The sequence below is a fragment of the Haliaeetus albicilla genome, chromosome 3, assembly GCF_947461875.1.
Source record: "Haliaeetus albicilla chromosome 3, bHalAlb1.1, whole genome shotgun sequence".
In the NCBI taxonomy this organism is placed as follows: Eukaryota; Metazoa; Chordata; class Aves; order Accipitriformes; family Accipitridae; genus Haliaeetus; species Haliaeetus albicilla.
This window is the reverse complement of record NC_091485.1, coordinates 67,808,001-67,829,434: the sequence shown is the minus strand read 5'-3', so window position 1 is coordinate 67,829,434 and position 21,434 is coordinate 67,808,001. Positions and strand designations below refer to the sequence as shown.

General features: G+C 43.1%; 1 long non-coding RNA gene across 1 annotated transcript; it reads right to left on the bottom strand.

Moving 5' to 3' along the window:
- Positions 1 to 5,895: 5,895 nt before the first annotated feature.
- On the bottom strand, positions 5,896 to 6,392 carry LOC138684607 (uncharacterized). The gene is made up of 2 exons (XR_011323858.1): positions 6,194 to 6,392; positions 5,896 to 6,089 (listed from the first exon to the last, which is right to left on the bottom strand). It is a non-coding gene; the product is annotated as an uncharacterized lncRNA (long non-coding RNA).
- Positions 6,393 to 21,434: the final 15,042 nt, after the last annotated feature.

Sequence of the window (21,434 nt, the reverse complement as noted above, 5' to 3'; positions counted from 1 at the left end):
TCAGTGTCTTCTTTGGCATCGTGTCCATGAGATCAGGAAGACATCACTTAATTATGCCTATCTTCAAGCCAGGATGAAGAGTCGCTTTCACAGAACTGTTGCAGTATTTATAGGTACTTTCTATAGAAGGTAGTGCGGTTAAATCACCTCTCTTAAACTTCCTGAAATTTAGCCCTGCAGAAAGGTGAAGCTGTGCTATTTTTACTCTTTCCTATATTGAGTTGCATCCCCATGTACATTTTTTATAGATCCATTTTTATATAGTAGCATCCTCTCAAAAGTACATGATGTTGTGTATTAACAGAAACTCGTGATTATGGTACAAGCAGACAGAAAAAGTAAAACTGGAAACCAAGCCCAAAGGCCTTTAGTAATTCATGTTTCTAAATTAAGAGTGAAAACATAATAATTTCTTATGTATCTCAATGCAACCTTCTGCACAGCTCATGTTCATTTTGCTTGGGCATTAATATCTATACATGATGTGGAGCATTGGAGCACTAAGCCCAAGAAGTCTATGCCCTGACCTACCTATAGACTTTTTCTGGTAGACATAAATTTTCCCTTGATATAGTTTATACTTATCTACCTTAAGGTAGAAGCAATTAAACTAGGATAACTTACTCCCTTCCTTGTCTGTACAGAAATAACTCCATTGTAGACTGATGAGTGCTTGAGGGTACAAAGTAAAGCACTCAGAAATGAGGAAACATCACCGTCGGTATGGTCCTGGGAATGCTGATTTGTGTATAAGCATTACAATACCATATTTAAATACCTGAGCATGTATTATTTTGCTTCTTTGTCCTGGGATTGAGCCAAACTCACACAGGAGACGAATTTGTTGGGCTTATTGAGAGATCCTCATTTGCTTGTTGCAACAGAAAGGCAGTTTTAATAGGACAGCATGTTGAAATGAAGAACTGGATCTCCCCATTCCCTCTGCTATAGATTTCATGTGATGCTGGACATGAACACCTCAGAATTCATTGTTCCCTGAGCTCCTCTTTTATTGGGAAGGTGCCAAACAGCAGAGCCCAGTGCCTAATTTACTCAAATGCTGAGTACTCACAGCTGCTACCAAAATCACTTCAACCTATGCTTTTAGCAGAGAAACAAAGAAAATAATCTAAAAATCTCAGACAAAGGGCGTATTAAATGTTTCCATCGGGCTGATAGAAAGCAGATGAGTCAAGATTGTGCTTCTTGTTATTCCAGTCCCTTTGAACTATAATTACCTGTCTACAGCACAGTAGAGGTGTGTCTGGGATCTGGGCATCTGAGATGACCTGTGATCTGCAGAAGAGCTTCAACAGAGCCAGCAAGAAGTCTTGTTTGGGCCCCTCCTCTTTCCATAACATCTTTCTTTTGGATTATAGTAATTGAGTCCTGCCCTTTCCCTCTGCTTATATGAATGACCACGTGATATCAGACAGTACCAAGCTGGCCTTCAAATGTGCGGACTGACCCTCTTGCATCAGGATTAAGAAACAAATCTTCTTGAGGGCTACCACATTGCTCTGAGGTCATGTGAGCTCCTCAGCACTCCAAAACCAGTTTAAGACTGCAGAGAGGTATTTGAATACTCCAGAGCTGTGAACCTCTTTACTGCACTGGTCCCTGTTGAGGATAGATTTAAATCAGAGTGTGAGCAAGAGAGTACTCAGGGTTAGAATAAATGCCTGAAGCAGTAAAATCTTATATTTTTGCTGAAAAGTTATCTCTCCAGTAGGATTCTGCTTAAACCCCTGTTGGCATAAAAATAAAGGGTAATCACTATAGTTTCTCTTTTTTTTCCCCACTTTCTGATTTTCCATCTGAATTATGCATATTCAGTTTGGAATTTAACAGTCTCATCTGGGTGGTTATTTGTAAAATGACCATTAAAAGCTCAGCAAGCATTTGTGTCCTCTCTGACCTTATGGGGCTGTCAGACAATAGAGTTATGGAATTTTTATTTTTATCCTTATCTTTGGTGGTTTATATTTGCTTCTTCATGGGTTTGTTTCACCTCTCTCCTTCAAATGCAACAATCAAGTTGATCTCTCCAGAAATTAGTGAGGCCATACTGCTATTACCTTGTTAATAGTGAAGCAATTTGCTTTTAGCTTTGCTATATGCATTGAACATTTGTGACACAATCCACTCTCTTGAGGTCCTCAGTCACATTCGTATAGCTTTAGGAATCTATGAATGCATAGCAGAGTGAATGAATAAAAATGGCACTTTGCAGAAGGTTTTGATGATCACATTCATTTGATGATCAACACAGTGCTGTGAAAAAGCTCAAGGATTTGTCATCTAGGTTTTGGGGAGAAATTTAACATTAGAGTTAGCGTGATCCAAGTCTGTCACCAACACTGTGGCACCCCTTTCCCCATGTCTCCCAGGTGTAAACTCCCATAGGCCTTGTTGCCTTCAATCTGTTGATTGTGCCATCTCATTGATTTACAATAAAAATAGTTAATTTAAAAAAAAAAAAGTTTTAATTTTCCTTCAGGTCAACAAAGGGATCAAGGTCACCCTGCAGACAAACATTAGATCTGATGCAGGGGAGGAGTTGGGAGATCTGCTCTTCTGGCAGCAACTTGACTTTAGATCAGGTGAAATACAACATGAAATTGAACGTGTACATTCACATTCAGTGCAATGGCCTAAAGAGAGAAATATTTCATGGCCAATGGAAGAAAGGTTGTAAAGGCTCTTTCTGTTTCAGTGAATGAATCTTGTAGCTGTCTCTAGGTGTGGATGGAGAAATAATTACCAGAAAACAACAGGCCAGAAAGAGGAAAACAATGTACTCATGTGGTGGGTTGACCCTGGCTGGACTCCAGGTGCCCACCAAAGCTGCTCTATCACTCCCCCTCCTCAGCTGGACAGGGGAGAGAAAATATAACAAAGGGCTTGTGGGTTGAGATAAGAACAGGAGAGATCATTCACCAATTACCGTCACTGGCAAAACAGACTCAGCTTGGGGAAAATTAACTCAATTTATTACCAATCAACCAGAGCAGGGTAATGAGAAATAAAACCAAATCTCAGAACACCTTCCCTCCACCCCTCCCTTCTTCCTGGGCACAACTTCACTCCCGGATTCTCTACCAACCCCCCCAGCGGCACATGAGGATGGGGAATGGGGTTTACGGTCAGTTCATCACACGTTATTTTCTGCCGCTTCATCCTCCTCATCACACTCTTCCCCTGCTCCAGTATGGGGTCCCTCCCATGGGAGACGGTCCTCCATGAACTTCTCCAACATGGGTCCCTTCCACGGCATGCAGTCCTTCAGGAGCACACTGCTCCAGCGTGGGTCCCCCACGGGGTCACAAGTCCTGCCAGAAAACCTGCTCCTTGGGCTCCTCTCCACAGATCCACAGGTCCTGCCAGGAGCCTGCTCCAGCGCGGGGTTCCCACAGGGTCACAGCCTCCTTCAGGAACCCACCTGCTCCGGCGTGGGGTCCTCCCCGGGCTGCAGGTGGAGATCTGCTCCCCCGTGGACCTCCCTGGGCTGCAGGGGCACAACCTGCCTCACCATGGTCTTCCCCAGGGGCTGCAGGGGAATCTCTGCTCCGGCGCCTGGAGCACCTCCTCCCCCTCCTTCTTCACTGACCTTGGTGTCTGCAGGGTTGTTTCTCTTACACGTTCTCACTCCTCTCTCCGGCTGCCGTTTCTCTCTGTCCCAAATTTTTTTCCTTCTTAAAAAAGTTATCACAGAGATGTTACCACTATCGCTGATTGGCTGAGCCTTGGCCGGCGGTGGGTCTGTCTTGGAGCCGGCTGGTATTGGCTCTGTCGGACACAGGGGAAGCTTCCAGCAGTTTCTTACAGACGCCATCCCTGTAACCCGCCCACTACCAAAACCTTGCCACACAAAGCCAATACAACTCAGAAGACTTTTGTATGAAAGTTTGTGATGGAACGACAGGCTCTGGGCACTAGGAATCTTTTGTTGAATTTGCAAGAGCTGATGAACTCACAGCACCAAAAATCTGCTGAATGTGTACAAGGACATGAGCATATACTACTATCAATCACAGGCTGTGTAATTCAGACCACATCCAAGAGGGGGTGGCAGCCATATGCACATGAAGACTACAGCAATATATGTATACTTGGTGAAGCAAAGGACCTTCTGAGGGACTTGAACACTTACCCAGAAGCTAACTCTACTTCTGAGTAAGCAGCTGGGGCTGTTTTCCTCACTACAGCTCCAACTGGGTAACTGTGTGTGAGTGAGCTGACTGAATGAATAACTGAACATGTTGTATGAATAGCTATCTGCTACGAGTAATAACAGCTTAATGAAGAGCAGGTATTGCAAAAAATATTGATTGCAATCAGTGCTTTGCCCACACAGACATAGAAACATATGCTTGATTCCCTATAAGGAAAAAATAAATTTACAAGAGAGGTAGGCACTGACTCCATTTTGTATTGCCTTACCTACAGACTAGATTTTGTAAGGAAAAAGTATATCATACCAACAGCTACCCTCAAAAAAGTTTCATGGGAAAGTTTTGCAGTTTCTAATATCCCTGCATCCCTGAATTACTAATATATCAATCAGTTATTGCTCACATGGGGCATAGGAGTTACAATTCCATTTTGCTATCTTCTCTTTCTCCCCACAAAGTAGAGTTCAAGGATGGCAATTCTTCCAGAAGAGTTTGACAAAGTATTCAGTGGCCATGACTCCTAGAAAGAGCATTCAAATGTATAGATGCATATAATTAATGGATTTTCTAGGCTATGAGCTACAAATGAAGGAAATTTCTGAATTTATGAACAGAGAGAATCCTCTTAGGACAAAACAGTTTTTAGTAATTGGGAAATGCAGCTGGGACCCCAACAACAAGCATTAATAAAGAGCAGGCAAGGAACCTTAGTATATCATTGTGGGGAGATCCAGATCTGTTGCTACACATGGGATTAAAGAGTATGTCTGTGAACCCATCTGTACAGGCTTCTCCTGTGTTATATTCAGGAAAGAGCCTCTCTTGTACATGGCCCCCCCAGCCACTTCATCACTCCCCAGCCTCCCCACCAGCATGTAATGAGAAGAGCAGCTGGTACCTCCCTGGCATTTATCTAGGACCATTTACCAAACTCCAACATGAATAATCTGTCTTCCTTACAGCTGAAGATGATTCCCCCCTCCCTCCCCCCTGCCTTTTTTTCATATTTACTTTCCCAGGATCTTAAATACAATAGCACTTCCTTCAATTACTCACAGCTGCCTAATTAGCCTTGACATTAAAAGTTCTTTTCTTTTCGACCAAAGGAAAATGAACAACTAGCCTCTCCCTGCATCATAGGTCAAGCATCAGGGACTACAGATTTAGCTGATTTTCAGATAATGCTTGTACACTTACCTGGTTCCCCACACCTCCAAACAGCAGCAGAGCTCTCTAGGCCTGAGGATACAAGTATTTACAGCAAAACCAGTCATAATATCTGTTTCTGACTAGTTCCTAATTAGTTCCAAAGTCAGGTCAGGGAAAAGCCCAGCTGAAGTGCAGAAGCACAGTGATTCTGAAAAACACTGTAACAGTCAATGTCTTTTAACCTCCCACTTCTTCTCCACTAATCCCCAAAACTTTGGCTGCTTTAATATAAAACTGAAATAGAAAACTGAATGCGACAAAGCAACATTATCCTAGTGTTCACTCACAGAATTTCACCCAGCTTGGCCTTCAGCCATTTTGTTTATCAATTAACTGAACTGATTTCAGCTGCTTTCTGCCAGCTGGGGGCAGGACATAGTGCTCATCTGCTCTGTTCTCTGATTCATAAATAAGTGAATAAGTGTACAAATAAATGAAACGCATGGCTCTGGATCTGAAGAAATTCACCCAGGATCAGTAACTGGGTGCTACGAAGGTACCAACTCAGGAATTAAAAATTAATTAGGTATTGGTATTTACTGACATTTTTTAAAGAACAAATGTATGTGAATTTCATAAAACAATGGTCAGATACATTTATATGTGAGCAAAGGCCTACCTACAGGTCCCACTTTCCTACAGTGATAGACCATGGTGGCACAAACAGAAGCTGTGAACCCTGTGCTGGCACACAGAGGAGAAACACTGAAGGCAAAAGATCAAATCCAAGCTATTTAAACTGAGGAGAAACAACTACTAAGAAAATTACTGTTAGAAAGATATGCATAAGCAGTTCACTGAGCACTTACCTTTTAAAAGTAATTGCAGGTATCAAAGTACAGCCCTCATGGTCAGCAGACCTTACTAATCCTTTCCTATCCTTTAGCTCAGTACTGGGTTAAAGGTGCAATGGAGCTGGAAGGGGAACAGCTGGAGCATGTGGCCAAAAATAGAAAATGTCCACAAGCTGTCAAGGGTGAGGTGGCAGCACACACACAGCCACATGCCTTCAGCCAGTGCAGCTGGGATGTGCTTTTGGCAGCGCAGGCAGAGGACAAGCTCCTCTCGGTGTTTCCCTTGTGCTGCACTGAGCTGCAGTCTGCAGCGTGGTGGTTTCCTCAACGTTTTGGGTTTGTGTGGTGGGGTTTCGGTAGCAGGGAGGGGGCTGCAGGGGTGGATTCTCTGAGAAGGAGGGGGGGATGAGTGAGCAAGCGGCTTCGTGGTGCTTTGTTACCAGCTGGGCTTAAACCACAGCATTCATGGAGGAGGAATCTGGCGGCAGGAACCTATGAGAAAGTACAAATCTGTGTGTGCGAGGGAAAAAGTGCAGGTTTCAACTTCTGTCTGCCACAAAGGACCTGGAACAATCTTGCCCAGATGAAGAGGTCATTCTCCCCACCTTAGCAATTCAGAAATGGAGACCAAGCTAAAACTGGTCACTGCGAGGATGTATGTCTCCCTCCTTTGCGTCACATGGTGGTTGTGGTTGCAAAGACCGCATGTGCTCTTTCTGGAGGTGACCATGTCTTTCCTTGTGCTTCTGCTCCACACCCCTGTTTCTGCCTTTGCAAAATGGACTGCTGCTTAGCTTGGTGGGTTGTCATGAAGCTATATTCATCAGAGTCTACCAAAACACCTTCTGATTCTGAGCAGGCAGGTGCTAAAATGATGCCCATGCCAAAAAACCCCCAAACAAAACACAGGAAGGCCTAGGGAAACCATACTGCGTTCGCAGGAGCTGAGCGCTCTCTGAACCAGGAGCTTTCGCTTAAACCATGCCTGCAGAGAGCTTCTATCTTAGGGGGTCTCACTCTTTGCACAGCACAGGCTTTACCTTTGGTGAGAAATAAACAGGTTTCAGGGGAGTGGAGGATGCCTCAACATCTGTTGTCTGTAGCCATGAATTAACTTCTCGATGGTGCTGTTGATAGGCTTGGCACATTCACATACTAGGAACAAAGCAATGGCTGTTGGCAACAGGATGTATACCCATTTATCCTGGATTTTCTCAGCTGTAAATGGGCATCTGCTCATTCAGCCTGGGAGCCCGGTATCCCTGTTACTTTCCTCTGTGCCACTAGATGCAGGAAACACACACTTTCAGTCTGCTGGGACTGCCTGGCCATCAAGGCTCAGGCTGCCTTTTGCTATGGAGGCATCAACTTTCAGGGACTGTTTTTGTGCTAAACCAGTATAAGGACAAGGCAAATGGCAGTTTTCTCTTCAAATTCAAATGGATGAGATAAATAGCAATTCAGAGAAGGCTGAGAAAATAAAGATGCACTCTATTTTTAGCTGCTGGTGAAGCACTATCACACCTAGCTCCCTCTATGGCTGTAAACCTATCAGACAAGATTTACAGTGGTATCTAGACCTCTAAAGATAAAGAGGTGTCAAGGGAGAGTTATTATAGCATTCAAATGAGTTTCCCCTTTACCTTTTGTGAGTTTTAACAGCTTACCTGGATGGATATTTTTTGCAAATCATCCAGACATCTTCAAGGCACTTAGAGACTCCAGAGTCCTGCAGGAAGGTCCCCTTTTAAAACCAGATGCAGTGTCAAGGCCCTGTGCACTGGAGTGGGTCACTTCTTCCAGGAGTGCTCATACCCATGGGGCATATTTCTGTGGATCCCCATATGTAGCTGGCAGCAAACTCAGGGCTTTGAAAGTGCCCCTTGTAGGCACCTGTGTACTGGCTATATGTAATATCTCATACTGGTCCCCTGCGTTGTATCTAAAATAGCCAGATGGTGTAAGTATTGCCCTCTCTCCCAGCCAAAATGTCTACCTCGTTATCTTTATTGATTATGGCAGGAGCTAAGGGTAGGATACATTACACCTAACTTCAGCCAACTAAAAGCTAAATATCCTTTTTGTTTGTCTAACTTTCCTCTGAAGTGATAGGAAAAAAAAAAAAAAAATTAATCCCTGCTATAGTACTTCACTCTTAAGATTGCCTGGGTCATTCACCAGAGTTAATTGTCTCCAACAAGTAAGGAGGAGGCAAGATGTTGATCTCAGACAGTGAGTCAGGCTTTTTAGAGGATCTCGATTTTCTTTTACTCGAGCATTAGATTCTGTTAGAAAAAGAGAACAACCTTATAGACACACAGATCCTTGACCTGAAGAAAGGTTGGTATACGCACAAACTTATCTGGGTTCTTTTTTGTTTGTTTTTCCAGTTTTACTAATTAATCTAATAATTTTTTTTTTTTTTTTTTTTTTTTTGCCACGGTCATCCCTATACACCATAATGGCTATACTATGAATTTAGGATAGCTGGCTAAGAGCTGAACAAAAGCTTGTACTGAACAAGTCTCTTATGTCAAATCGCGGTTAACTTCATGTTACAAGACAGAGGCTGCAACTGTGATGGGTTGACCTTGGCCAGTAGCCAGATACCACCCAGCTATTCCCCCTCCTAAGGACAACAGGGGAGAAAATAGGATGAAAAAGCTCATGAGTTAAGATAAAGATGGAGATTTCCTACCAGCTACCATCATGGGCAAACCAGACTCAACTTGGGGAAAATTAATTCAATTCATTGCCATTTAAAATAGATTCAGGTAATGATAAACAAAGACAAACATTAAAATGACACCTTCCTACCACTCTCCCTTTCCCCAGGCCTGCCTTCACCCCTTCACTTCCAACTCCTCTCCCCCGAGGGGCGGCGCAGGGGCTGGGGCCGGGGGTTGTGGTGGGTCCCCCCCAGCCCCTCTGGGCCGCTCCTCCCTCCTCCCACGTCTCCCTGCTCCAGCGCGGGCCCTTCCCCGGGCTGCAGTCCTTCAGGGACAACCTGCTCCCGCCCGGGCTCTCCACGGCCGCAGCTCCTGCAGGAAATATCCCCCTGCTGTGGCCCCTGTGGGGCCCTCCCCGGGCTGCAGGGGGGGGCTCTGCTCCAGCGGGGTCTCTCCAGGGCTGCAGGGGATCCCTGCTGCGGGCCTGCACCGCCTCCCGCCCTCCTCCTCCTCCTCCTCCTCCTCCTCCTCCTCCTCCTCGGCTCCCTCCTCCTCCTCCTCTGCCTGTGCCGCCTTCGGCCCTTTCTGGAACCTGTTTTCCGCCATCTTGGCTGAGGGGCTCAGCTGTGTCCTGCGGTGGGACCGTTGGAGCCGGCTGGGACCGGCTGGAACCGGCTGTGTCCGGCACGGGGCAGCCCCGGCCTCTCCTCACACAGGCCGCCCTGCAGCCACGCTGCCGGCGCCTGGGCACGGACAGCCTGCACGGTGATACAGACCACTTAAGGCGTTGCTCACAGCTGTGTGGAGACAGGACCAAACTCCTGCTCCTTGTGGCACCTTCCTGCTGCCCCCAGCCCAGCCATGGGGATGCAGTAGGAAGGGTGAACTGCTCACCAAGGCAGAGCTCTCTGCAAGCATCAACGCCTGCCATATCTACACAGTCCTTCACTCCAGCCTGGAGCTCCTCTGTTTGCAGAGGACGAACAGTTCAAGCTGTCTCAGTGGTTGAAGTGGCATCTCTCCCTGTAGTGGTGTCAGTGGCAGTTTTCTTTCCCTCCTGTCTTGGTAACTCAACACAGAAATCCCCAAACTCCATGGGGAACAGGGGATATTCCTTCCTTTTTATGCCTTGGACAAGGGCCACAGGCAAACATAGTGGTACAGGCAGTGTTTCATTAAAAAAGTTTGAAAGAGATGTTGCAGTTGTCCACACAGACAGGATGTCACTGAAGGGTCTGTATTGTTCCTGGAGCTGCCAGTCAGCTCATGCAGTCACATAATCAGTGGAAGGTCCTTCACCCCATCACACCTTCCTCTAGGCTGGCCCTGACCTAACTCCTGTTTACCAAGAGAGCGAATTACCTGAACGCCTAATATTACTCAGGCTTTCCAGCGTACATCCCACCTGAAGTCATAATCCTCTCTCTGAGCCTTCCTAATCACTATTCCACAGCAATAAATTAGGAGGTGACTAACAAGCAATTAGGACTTCAGGAGAGTGGATAAACACTCCAGACACTAAGATCTGGCTTTGTGTAAGTATGCTTTGCAATCAAGAATGAAATCAAAGAACAACAAAATGTTCCGAAACCAGAATTAGTCCTCAAATAGAGCAGTGTAAGATAGATGAGTGTGGCCTTTAGCTGGCACATAGGAAGGTGTAGTCTCTGCCCAGAGGCTCTTTCCAGGGATGTCAATAATGTACTGAAAGAGAAGAGTTGTTCATGCAGCACCCAAGGTAGTTTTAAAACCAGGAGATCCTTAGCCCCATAGCAACAGCAAGAAGGAAGCCAGTTTAACCTGTGTCCAGGACAGCTGAGGAGCTGAGTTAAAACCACAGTGGCTGGCCAGCCTCCCCTGCTATTTTAAAGGTCACCCAGGTTCATCTATCTAAACAAGTTTCATTTGGTACATCCCTGAGGCCATGAGGTACAACTTTTTGGTTTTCCTGGGCTGTGGCAGGTCAACCCTTCTATCAGCCTCTTGGCTGTATGATGGAAGTCAAAGTCATGTTCCTCCTTCTCAGAGACAGGCAAAAGGGCATAGCTGGGTATGTTATTTGGCAAAAAAACCCCAAACCACCAGGACTGAGTTGAAGGAAAATATTTGCAAATTTAACCTAAATTCTGCCAACTAACATTAATTGGGGAAACCAATGAAAACAAAAATTAAAGTGTTGATGCTTCTGTGATAGCTGATTTTTCATAGACAGGATTTGATATTTTGCATTTGGCAGTGACATCTCAAGACACAATGAACCTACCTTTATTGGGGAGGGAGGGGGAACCAAACAAAAAAACTATCCAGGCAATCTTTTTAATGATTGTTATTACGTTGGCTTGCTGAGCGAATCAAAGATGGAACTGCTTGCATATTGTTATCATTTTCAGTCTTTCCCTCTCTGTTTTGTTTTGGTTTTTTTAGGATAATATGTACCCTTTTGGACTCCAGGAAAGGGAACATACTTGGGGTGAAGCTCCCAGCTGCCTCAGTCCTTTGTGTGGGGTGTGCTTTGAGCGGGCCAAGCGGCCTCTGTAGGCGTCTGGGTAAATACAAAACAATCTAACCCTTATTTCACTGCAGTCCACAGTAAAGGATCAGGACCAGAAGAAGTGAGGACCTTAGGAATGAGAAGTTTTATCAGCTGTTTGCAGCAGACAGCTCACTAAATATCTTTTGGGGATGTTTCCTTTAGTAACCTCCTGAGGTTGTCAGGGCTGTGGAAACAGCTGTCCCTACAGGGATCCTTGTTCTCTCAGAGCACTCTCTTCTTAAATTAACAGATGGGGACATTGAATGAAGCAGGAATAAAAGTTCAGCTATTTGTAAATTGTGATTTTGTTTTTGTTTTGTTTTCTTTTGTCTTGTTATTTTAGTGGATGGCCCAGAACCCTAGTCCTTCTGGCAGCAAATCATCTACCGAAAGCAAATGGCATGGGAAAGCAAGATGCAAAGCAAGTGTCACAGGGGTTTAAAGCAATGTGTCAGCCAGAGGAATGGAGAGTTTGTTTCAAGCATGAGAAAAGTTCTGGCACAGAGAAGGTCCCAGGTGGAAGAGAGAGAAAGAAAGGCTGTGAGAAGAAATTATTTTTTCCAAACTCTCTAAAGAGATAAAACAGGGACAGTGCTGGATTTGATATTGAAATGAAATGGAAATTATCTCTACACACAATGTGTTTGGAAAGTATGGGTAGTGCTGGATTCCCTCTAACAACAATTCCTCTTCTAGCCAGTGGTAATAGTAATAGATTAAACCTTGTGTTTGTACGAATAGTTTCACAACAACCAGACTTGACACTTGGAGTTTTCATCTTGACTTATTATTAGAGGTAGAGATTTGCCAAAACCCCTAAAGAAAATTGCAAAAGGATACTGTGAATGGAGAATCTCAGTTTGGAGGGTTCAAAAGACCCAAAGCCATGTCAGCAGGGTTTTATGGAGGGATATTCTGTTTGATTGCTCACTGAAGAAAACTGAGGTCTAAAATCTAAGACTTCAAATTCAGTAGGAGGATTAATGGGTGCTAGAGACTTCATCCCCAGATTTCATTGCAGAAGAACCAGGGTCTTTGCCTCCACAAATCAGAAAGAGGTACAAGTTCATGGGCTTTGTATCTATCTGCCTTAGTGGATGTGACTGAACTGTGGGTGTTTTTCCTCGTACAGTATAGGTAACAAACCTGCAAAGTGGATGCAAACTTAACAACTGCAGTGATTAACTTCCAGTCTCAAAATATCTTGTATTTCCTGAAGCCCTAATTCCTAGAACTATTTTTTCTCTTTTCTTTGTGTAATAAAAAGGACCTTCTGAATATAGAAGGGTGCTGTATATTTCTAAGATCAGAAGATGAATTAAAATCGCAATACTACGATTTTTCCTTCGGTTTCAAAATACCTTCCTGCTTAAAGCAGTCTTGTGTTTTCCCACTGTCTGCCTCCTGACTCCTGGATGCCAGGCAGGTGGACAAGAAAAGGACGAGCCATCATGCAGCATGTCTACAGAGCAGCACTAAAATAGGACCAGGCTACTCCAGTGCTTGCCCCACTCCTACTCTCCACTTCTCTCCTCCAAGGCGAAGTATCAGGCATCACTTAGTTCTGCTCCTGCCTGCCCTCTTCTGTAAATCAGCATCATTTTGGGAGCAGAGGACTGAAGAGATTTAATCTTCTTCCCTCCCTGCAGCTAACAGGGGGTTCTGACAGTCCAGACACTTTTCTCATTGGAAAAGGCACTTAGCCTTGCCTTGTGTCTCTTCACCCACATAGAAGATGAAAGCAGTGGACTCCAGAATAAGCAGTGATTGTATTGGTATTTTTATTATCAGTATTTTCCTGTCAGACTATCAGACAAATGTGTCTTCTCTCCATCACTTTTTGGTCCTAAAACACACGGGCCACTTGAACTAGAACAACCAAAATGATTGCTAAAACAAGGAAAAGTAAACCAAAAGTCAAGAGGTTATTGTTAGCTTTGATTCAGCTTTGTGCTGTTACAGTCATGCTCCTTTTTTTTTTTCATTCAGAGTACAGGACAAAACTTATTTGCCCAAATGTGAACTGTGGCATTAAGATATTCCTGAGCTTTATGGGCTAGTGAAGTGAAGGTATACCATTTTCTATTGCTGATGACATGCAAAAAATGGCTAGGCATTTCTAATTGCACTAAACCACTGGGTTATCCACCTTGAAGTGAGTCATCCACCTTAAAGTAGGTCAGCTGGAGGTAGCCTTTAATACAAATCTGGAGACTTACTAGAGATAGTGCAACTGTAGCAAGAATCATGTAAATGTAAATCTTACTTGGCTTTCAGCTTTTCCTATGTATTTCATGCAACGTTGATAGTAAACTCCAGTTAATAAGTCAGCAGTTTGTATGAACACTCAATTTTTTTTGCCTGTCTGAGGCTAGATTGATCTTGCTTCCAGTCTGGATTCGTGTCTTATTTTTAGATTAAAAATGTATACTTTAAAATTGAGTCTGACAGTAGAAATGTTGAATGGTGAATACTTCTACTGAGCTCACCTGCTTGAACTATTTTTGAGCACTTAAAATATACTGGACCATGATTTCCTGAGCATCAAACTTCACTGAGTTTCTTCATATTTCCCAACTTCCATGGGAAAGAAAGGAAACACAGAGCCCCAGATTCATCCCAGCCTAACTTCAGGCACTGGCCAGAGGTACCCACATCAGGGAGTTTCATTCTAAATCTCCCATGTATTCTAGAAAGAAACAGCTATCACCAAGAAAGCAGTGTTCACTATCTATCTTGTATATGATGGACTCCACCTCTCTCCTTGGGGGAAAATGTGGCCATCTCAACTCCTGCCTCACATTAAATCACTCAGTTAAGTAAGTGCCTACTAACTGTAATGAATCTGGACCAAGGGAAGTGGACACAGTGCTTGTTGGACACAGTGAGAAACACTCAAAGGTGTGAGAGACTGAAAGAGTTAATGTCTCAAACATTGTGGTGGGCCAAGTTCTGCTTAACGATGAACTCTGCATAACAACGAACCCTGCATAGCAAGGAACCACAGGTGAAAAAAGCCTATCGGCACAGACCAGCACAGATCTGCAACAGGACCGGGAGGCCCTGCCGGAGGGTGGGTGCGCAGCTCCCTGTTCTGGTATGTGGTTCTGATACGCTGAGCAGGGCAGCTCACCATGAGTGGCCAACGATCAAACAATGGTCATGTCTGCAGGGAAGGAGAAGTTACTCCCCAGATGACCCCCAAGCCCACCGACCCATTTCCCAAATGTCCTGAAAGCACAAACCGTGCGTGATACTTAATTAGCCTAATGAGTTCGAATGCCCACCCAAAGCAGCTGCAAGGATGGTAAAAGGACACAAACTGAAGCCATAGGGGCACGTGCCCACCGGAGCTGGACCTTTAGACTGATTGCACTAATGCTGCACCACTGAAGTATTTATCTTTTCTTTTCCCTTTTCTCTCTCTGTCTTACTCTCTCTCTTTCCTTTTCCATAACCCCTACACCTCATCCCTTTAGACATAAAACTCTTGACCAAGTCTGGGACTAGGAGTGGATCCAGCCGCTCCTAGGCTCTTCTTTGAGAAGGAGGCTAGAAAGCAAGGGGGTCTGCTCTGAACATCATGACCCAGCAGGAGGGATCTCCTTACTCCCTGAATTCATGTATATGGTTACCACGGGTTACATGGTTTACTGAGGTAGTTCCATGCCAATTCCTGTGGTGAGAAACTCCACCACCCCATGTTAATGCCCTCCAAGTTCAGGCTGCTTCTGCCATGAATAAAATGTTCAGTTGATCATTTGGTGTCATTTGACCTTAATTTAGCCCGAGGGAATTCTGAATCACCAGGAGCCCTCCCTGGTCTGTCCAGCCCAGGTGACAAAAGGCTATAGCTACTTTCCTAATAAATTAAACAGAATGAGGGAACATCAGTGGGTACCAGACCCAGACTGTATGTATTGCTGTATTCTTCAGACCAGCATAATTTTGGTCTGGGACATCTAGCACTTCCCTAGGACCTAGCAGAGGGCAGAAACTACTCTCAGTAACTAGACTTTACACAGTCACCCTTTAGAGAGCAAGAAAATTTAACAGTGTGGACATGGGCTGTTCTATGCCAGTCAGCCAGAGTACAAAAGGATGTTTTTTGACACAGGTAGTTTACTAGGGTAGATGTATCTGAGGCGTGGATTAGTCCCAGCTGCTTCCAGACATCCCCTAACCAAAGCCAGATGCAGATATTTTGAAGCCTCTCTTTTGTTAAAATATCACTGCCCGTAAATCAATACTATAACAGCATCTCATTTCAAAAATGTGGGCAGCACTTTGAGATATTTCCATTGCCATGTCACTGGGTTATGATCTGCTTGTGATGTAAATGTTCTGATTATTTTTACTCAAACCAAACAATTTACATCTCTCTTTGTGACCTTGCCAACGTAAACATGTCAGGGATGAGAAAGGGTCACAGTTTGACAGACCTGCTTGCATGGCCATAGGAAATGGCTCTCAATCAGACAAACCTGACTTAGAGAATCATTTGCTTTTAATCAAATGAAAGCCTGCACTGGAAAACAGAGCTTGATGCTTAATAAAATGTCTAAGATAGAAAGGAAAATAATGAAGAATTCCCTGGGCTATTCTTCAGGGAATAGTATCACCAATCCATCATCATCAAAGGAACACCAGGTGTCCCTAGGACCTCTGACACCATCACAGAATGGAAAACGTAAACTAACGATGAATGAAATCAAGGGCATCTTTGGTTTTTTTTTGTATGTGTGTGTTCAGTTTATACAGAACAAACATATTTAGAGAAAGCAATCTTATTTTCCCAAATACTATAAAAATACAAATTAAATTCTACCGTGTCTCTGTGCCACGTACAAGTCAATGTACGAATGTAAGTCAAAACAAGTATTGCCAATGAGCTCAGTGGGAGTATGGCCATGAGCATTCTGGACACTTAAGAACACTAAGAAAAGTCATGGGTCAAACATTAAAAACCATTGGGGTTTTTTATTACTTCTGATGCCACAGTGTCTGTGATCTACAGTTTAGACACGCAAGATCAAATTCCAAGACTATTCAAGCACTCACATCAGGTAGATCTTTTAACTCTGAAAATTTTATCTTAATTCAGAATCACGTGAAACATATGCACCCAGAATTGCAGATTGTTTTTGAAAATAATGGTTTTACTTTGTCCAATTATCCCATGTAAAATAAGGATGAAAGTTAGCAACTTCCTGCACTATTACTCAGATATCTAGATCTTATCTCTTTCCCCACATCAAATTTAGTATCTCTATCTCATATCCAGATTGCTGGATTTGTTTGTGCTTACTCTCAAGATTATTCAGTAATGTTCACTAGCATCATCTCTTAAAAAAAAAACAGAAAGTCTCCTCTAATTTCTGAAACTGCACAAGTTTCTGTGACATTTCAAAAGAAAAAAAAAATGTAATGACTTTTTGATATTGAGAAATTCAGCCAGTTTTGTAGCTTTTTCATTTATTTTTCCCCAAAACTGTCAGTTGACCTTTTCAGGCTATTACAATTAAAAATTCATTATTATTGTTTTATTATGAGTAATGTTCTTGTAGCCATAACTGTCTACAGTTCTGCAGAAGGTTTTATTTGCCTTAGAACTTATTTTTCCAAGAGTATCAGTTGAAATAATAAAAAGATACTTTTTTTTTGTAAACCATGCTTTTTTGTTGTTTTTGTAATGAACTACCTTGTCAGAAGCTCAAATATCAGAGAATTCCAAGCAGACCTCATTTCACATGTAAATTAATTTGTCTGATCTTCATTTATTTCAAGTCATTTTTTAATAAAAATCTTGAGAAGAACTGAAGCAGAATCTTAATGTCTCATCTCTAAGCTTCACATAGCTTTTAATTTATGCCTTTCAAGCAGCCTACGGACTAAGCAAAGTATAATCCTGTGTTTTAATTGCATTCTGAGTTGCATAATATTCTTACTACTCTAGTAGACTTTTCTGTATTTTACCTAACGATTATTACTACAGAAACGTAAGTAATAAAACATAGTAGTTTTGGGGAATTAGGAGCAGAATCAAGATTTTCTCCCTCCCCAGCTGTGTGCTGTAACTGCAATACCAGAAAATGCAAGCTGAACCGCCCAGGTTCTGTGCCAAATCCTCTAATCTACATAAAGGGAGACAAAGAAGACCTTGATGGGCACCATTGTCGGTTCACTAGGGAACAAAAACCAAGAAACATCCTCCTCTGAGAGTCCCAGCTGGGTTGAGGCACTTATACTGATTGGAAAGGTGTTCACAGAGGTCAGGAACCTACAGGCTTTTGTCCATGCACTTACAGACTTCATAACCTTAGTTCCACCACGTTTTTACTGTGTTGTAAAACATGCTTAGAGATTTCCAAAGACACTAGGGAATATAACAGCTTCTGTGCCTGGGCACCCCCACTTTTAGACAGAAAAGTCCCTCTTTTTACCTTTTATCAAACAGTTTCATCGGATTCAACTGCATGACCCACTTTTGCCTCAAGGGCATGTATGCAAAACCTGACACAGCAGTGGTCATTGGTGGCTCCTGAGGAAAGGAAAAGCTCTTTCCGTTTCCCAGCAACATGCAGTTGAATTTATGCTGTGCTGAGGCAGCACCAGCTCAGTTCATGCCCAAGAGCTGCATATATTGCTTGGTGATAGGGGTTTAAGACGTGCCCTCATCAGGTTTGGCAATATTTTCCACCCACTTTATAAAAACTTTGTATGTATGTACAGGGATGTAGGCCTCAAAAGACAACCTCTAAATGTACAAAGAGGTGTTTGAGGCCTGAATTTCTTCTTGGACTCAGTTCAGGACTTCCTAGCTTCCATAGCCAAAACTCTGCAAGGGTTCAGATTAAATGATTGCATGACCTTTTCTGCATTTCAGTACTAAGTGGAGAAAACACCCTAGGATAAGGACATAATCATAGAAAACCTTAGGTTAGAAAGGACTCCTGGAAATGTCTAGTCCCACCCCCCTGCTCAAAGCAAGGCTAGCTTCAAACTTGGGTGAGCCAGCTCAGAGCCTGATTTAGGGTTCGGTCAGGGTCTGAACATCCCCAAGGATGGAGCTTCCACCATGTCTGTGGGCCCTTCTTCCAGTGGTTAACAACATGGTAATTATTTTTTTTTTTTATGTTCTCATGTTAACTTATATCCTAACTGAAGAGCAAAGAGTTCCCAGTGATCAGAAAAACACGTAGGGTTCATGAGGAGAGGTTGATTAGGAAAATAAGGTAAATGGGGTGCAGAGAGGCGGCCTGAAGTACTGCTTGCCAAGGGAAGCAGTCATTCATAACAGCACTCTGGGATCCTGAAAGGACTGTCAAAAGAAGAATGAGAGCAGTGGAGGACTCGGGGAATAATCCTGCCCATCAGTAGGCCCTGAGCCAAGTTTTTCAGATGAAAAGCTTGATCACAAGGTGAGCTTTGCAAAGCTTTTATGCTTCTCACTCTCACAATAATGCTCCAATTATCAGAAACTTAATTACCAAAACAAACTACAGGGAAAAAAAAAAAATCCAGCATTCCATTTTTAGCTGCAGCCAGCTGCAGCTGGGCATGAATATAATAGCAATGATTAGTTGCCCATGGAAATTACAATGATGTTTGTGAATAAACTTCTCCAAGTTTACATTGGGAGATTATTAAAAACAATATGGTCAGTTGCTTAGCAGGGCCAAGCGTTTAGAGGTTCCCTACAGGTGGCTTCCCAGACTCTCAGCCATGTTGTTAAAAAGCTCTAATTTTATTGCTTCTCATCATCTGTCTGCTAACGTTGTGGGCTCACATGAGCTCTTCAGACATAGCCAAATGATCTTCACTTTTCTACTTATTCTCTTTATGGCACGTGGATTTCATTTGGTATTTCAGAGAGAGTATTTCCAACAGACATCCAAACACAGCTGAAATGTCATTGAAATCTTTCCCTCCTGCAATACAGAGAATAACTATCAACCCAGCCCGTCAGTGTCATTTAGATTGCTGTTGAGACACTTCAAACTGCTAGGTCTGTGGAGAAGCTCACATTAATCTGTAATGCAGAAGACTTCAGGGAGACTATTTTAATGTGGCACGACCAATTAATTAACAACAGAATGACCTTAACAATTCACATTACACCAGGATAATTGAGTGCATGAGATCATGCCTCTGAAGTGATATAAAAGCATAGCTTGGATGTACTGAGTGATAGCAGAAATGCAGAGACATCACCACAAACTGATCTGCAGGTGAAAGTTGCATCAGTACAGCTGCTAATGTGGAGTCACACCTGGATCATTAAAGCAATCCCAAAGGCTGTGTGAGTACATATTTCAGCAGCAGAACTGCTTACTTTAGACTATCTTATGACTGGATCTAAAAGGGGTAAGCTCTTTAGAAGAGCTATTTTTGGAATAACTCTTGCGCTAAAGCTATCCCAAAATAAAAATCGCCATCATGATACAAACCAAACTCTGCATCACACCCCTTTAGACCCTTTTAAACACTGCTGTCAGGCAATCAGCACTCTTTCTTTCACTTCTGTCAAGGTACAGCTGCTTGGGAACTCGATATCACTCTCTCAGCCACACTTACACCTCCAAGAAACTCCTCCGGGAAGCTTTTGACCAGCTGCTGAGGAAAGCGATGTAAAAGAGCTTTGTCAAAATGAAGAATTGCTTATTTACTCAAACAGCTGCCGGAGGAGAGAGTTAGCCCAAGAGCAAAGCTTCATCGAGTCTAACTAGATTTCACAATCTCCTCACAAATTTAGGATGCTCCTGTTTAACTCAAACAGCCAGGCTCATTGCCTAGATCTTCCTGGTCCTCCTCTGCCTCTCTTGGTGTCAGTCCTGCAACGTCTTCCTCAAATAGCTTTTTTGCTGCCTCGTTTATTCCCCTATGCCATCTCCTGCCTCCCCCCAAACTGTCTACAGAAATGGTTTGTAAGAGTTCACTTATTTTTTGATCTTAGACCCCAACGTTGGAAAAAAACCCATGCCTGTGTACTTGGCTGCAGCCAGATAAATATGCACTTCCCCTAAGCCTCCTCTGGTTTTTTAAGGCCTTCTGATATTTTCTTTGAAGATATTTTATCTCTGCCCTTGTTTTGTTTCTGACTGCTCTTACCAACAGCCCTTTGTCTTTAGTTCCTTGTAGCAATATAAACAATACCAAGTAGGTAAACTGAAGGATGTACACAGTAGTTAAAAATGAAACAGACACCTCCATCGTCTATGAACTCTTTTACAAGATACTATTCCGAAAGCTGGCTCTGGGCTGAAATAATTGTGGTGCTTTGAAAACAGAGTAATTATTTCCAATTAAATCACTTTTATTGTGCAATTAGAATGCCATATGGAAGAGTTTTTGTCTTCAAAACAGCTAGAAGTCATCTGAAGGATTGTAAAGAGGCTGGTCCATTCCCCCTATGGAGGCAGGAGGAAAATTCCTTGGGAACAAGCCTAACTCATCTGCTCACTGACTTTTGCAGCCTCAGGTAGCAGTTCAACTGTGATGAATTAAAATCTGGTTCAAATATATTAGCACTCCCCTTAAGCTCCTCTGAGAGAAGAGTACATTGAGCATGTGGCATCAGACATGATGAGCTGGGAGTATGGCTTCATCAAAAGCAAGTCCCCAAACCTGTGATCAATTTTTATCCCTTCTTCAGTGCTGCAAACTGTTTATAACTGCTTTTTGATATTTTCCAGCCTTGCTCCGCAAAAGCCAAAAAGTCATATTACATGCTTCCAATTCATTATTGCAGACAACTTTTTTTTTTTTTTTCATACATGTTCATCTTTCAAGGTTTATCAGGAAGAGATTCTAAAATTCCAGGCTTTACTAATACAGTTGTCTCCTCAATAGAGCACCTTCTTATGGCATACTTGACAGTTCTTAACAAGACTGTCCTTTTTCCCTGTGTCTCAAATAAGCTTTAACAAAGAGGGACCAAACCCAGTCATTCTCTACAAAAACTTTCATCAGGGGAAAACCAAATGAAACTTTTGCATGGATTTTTTTTAAAAGTGTTTATCTTTGGCATAATTGTGGTCCCACTGGCTAGACT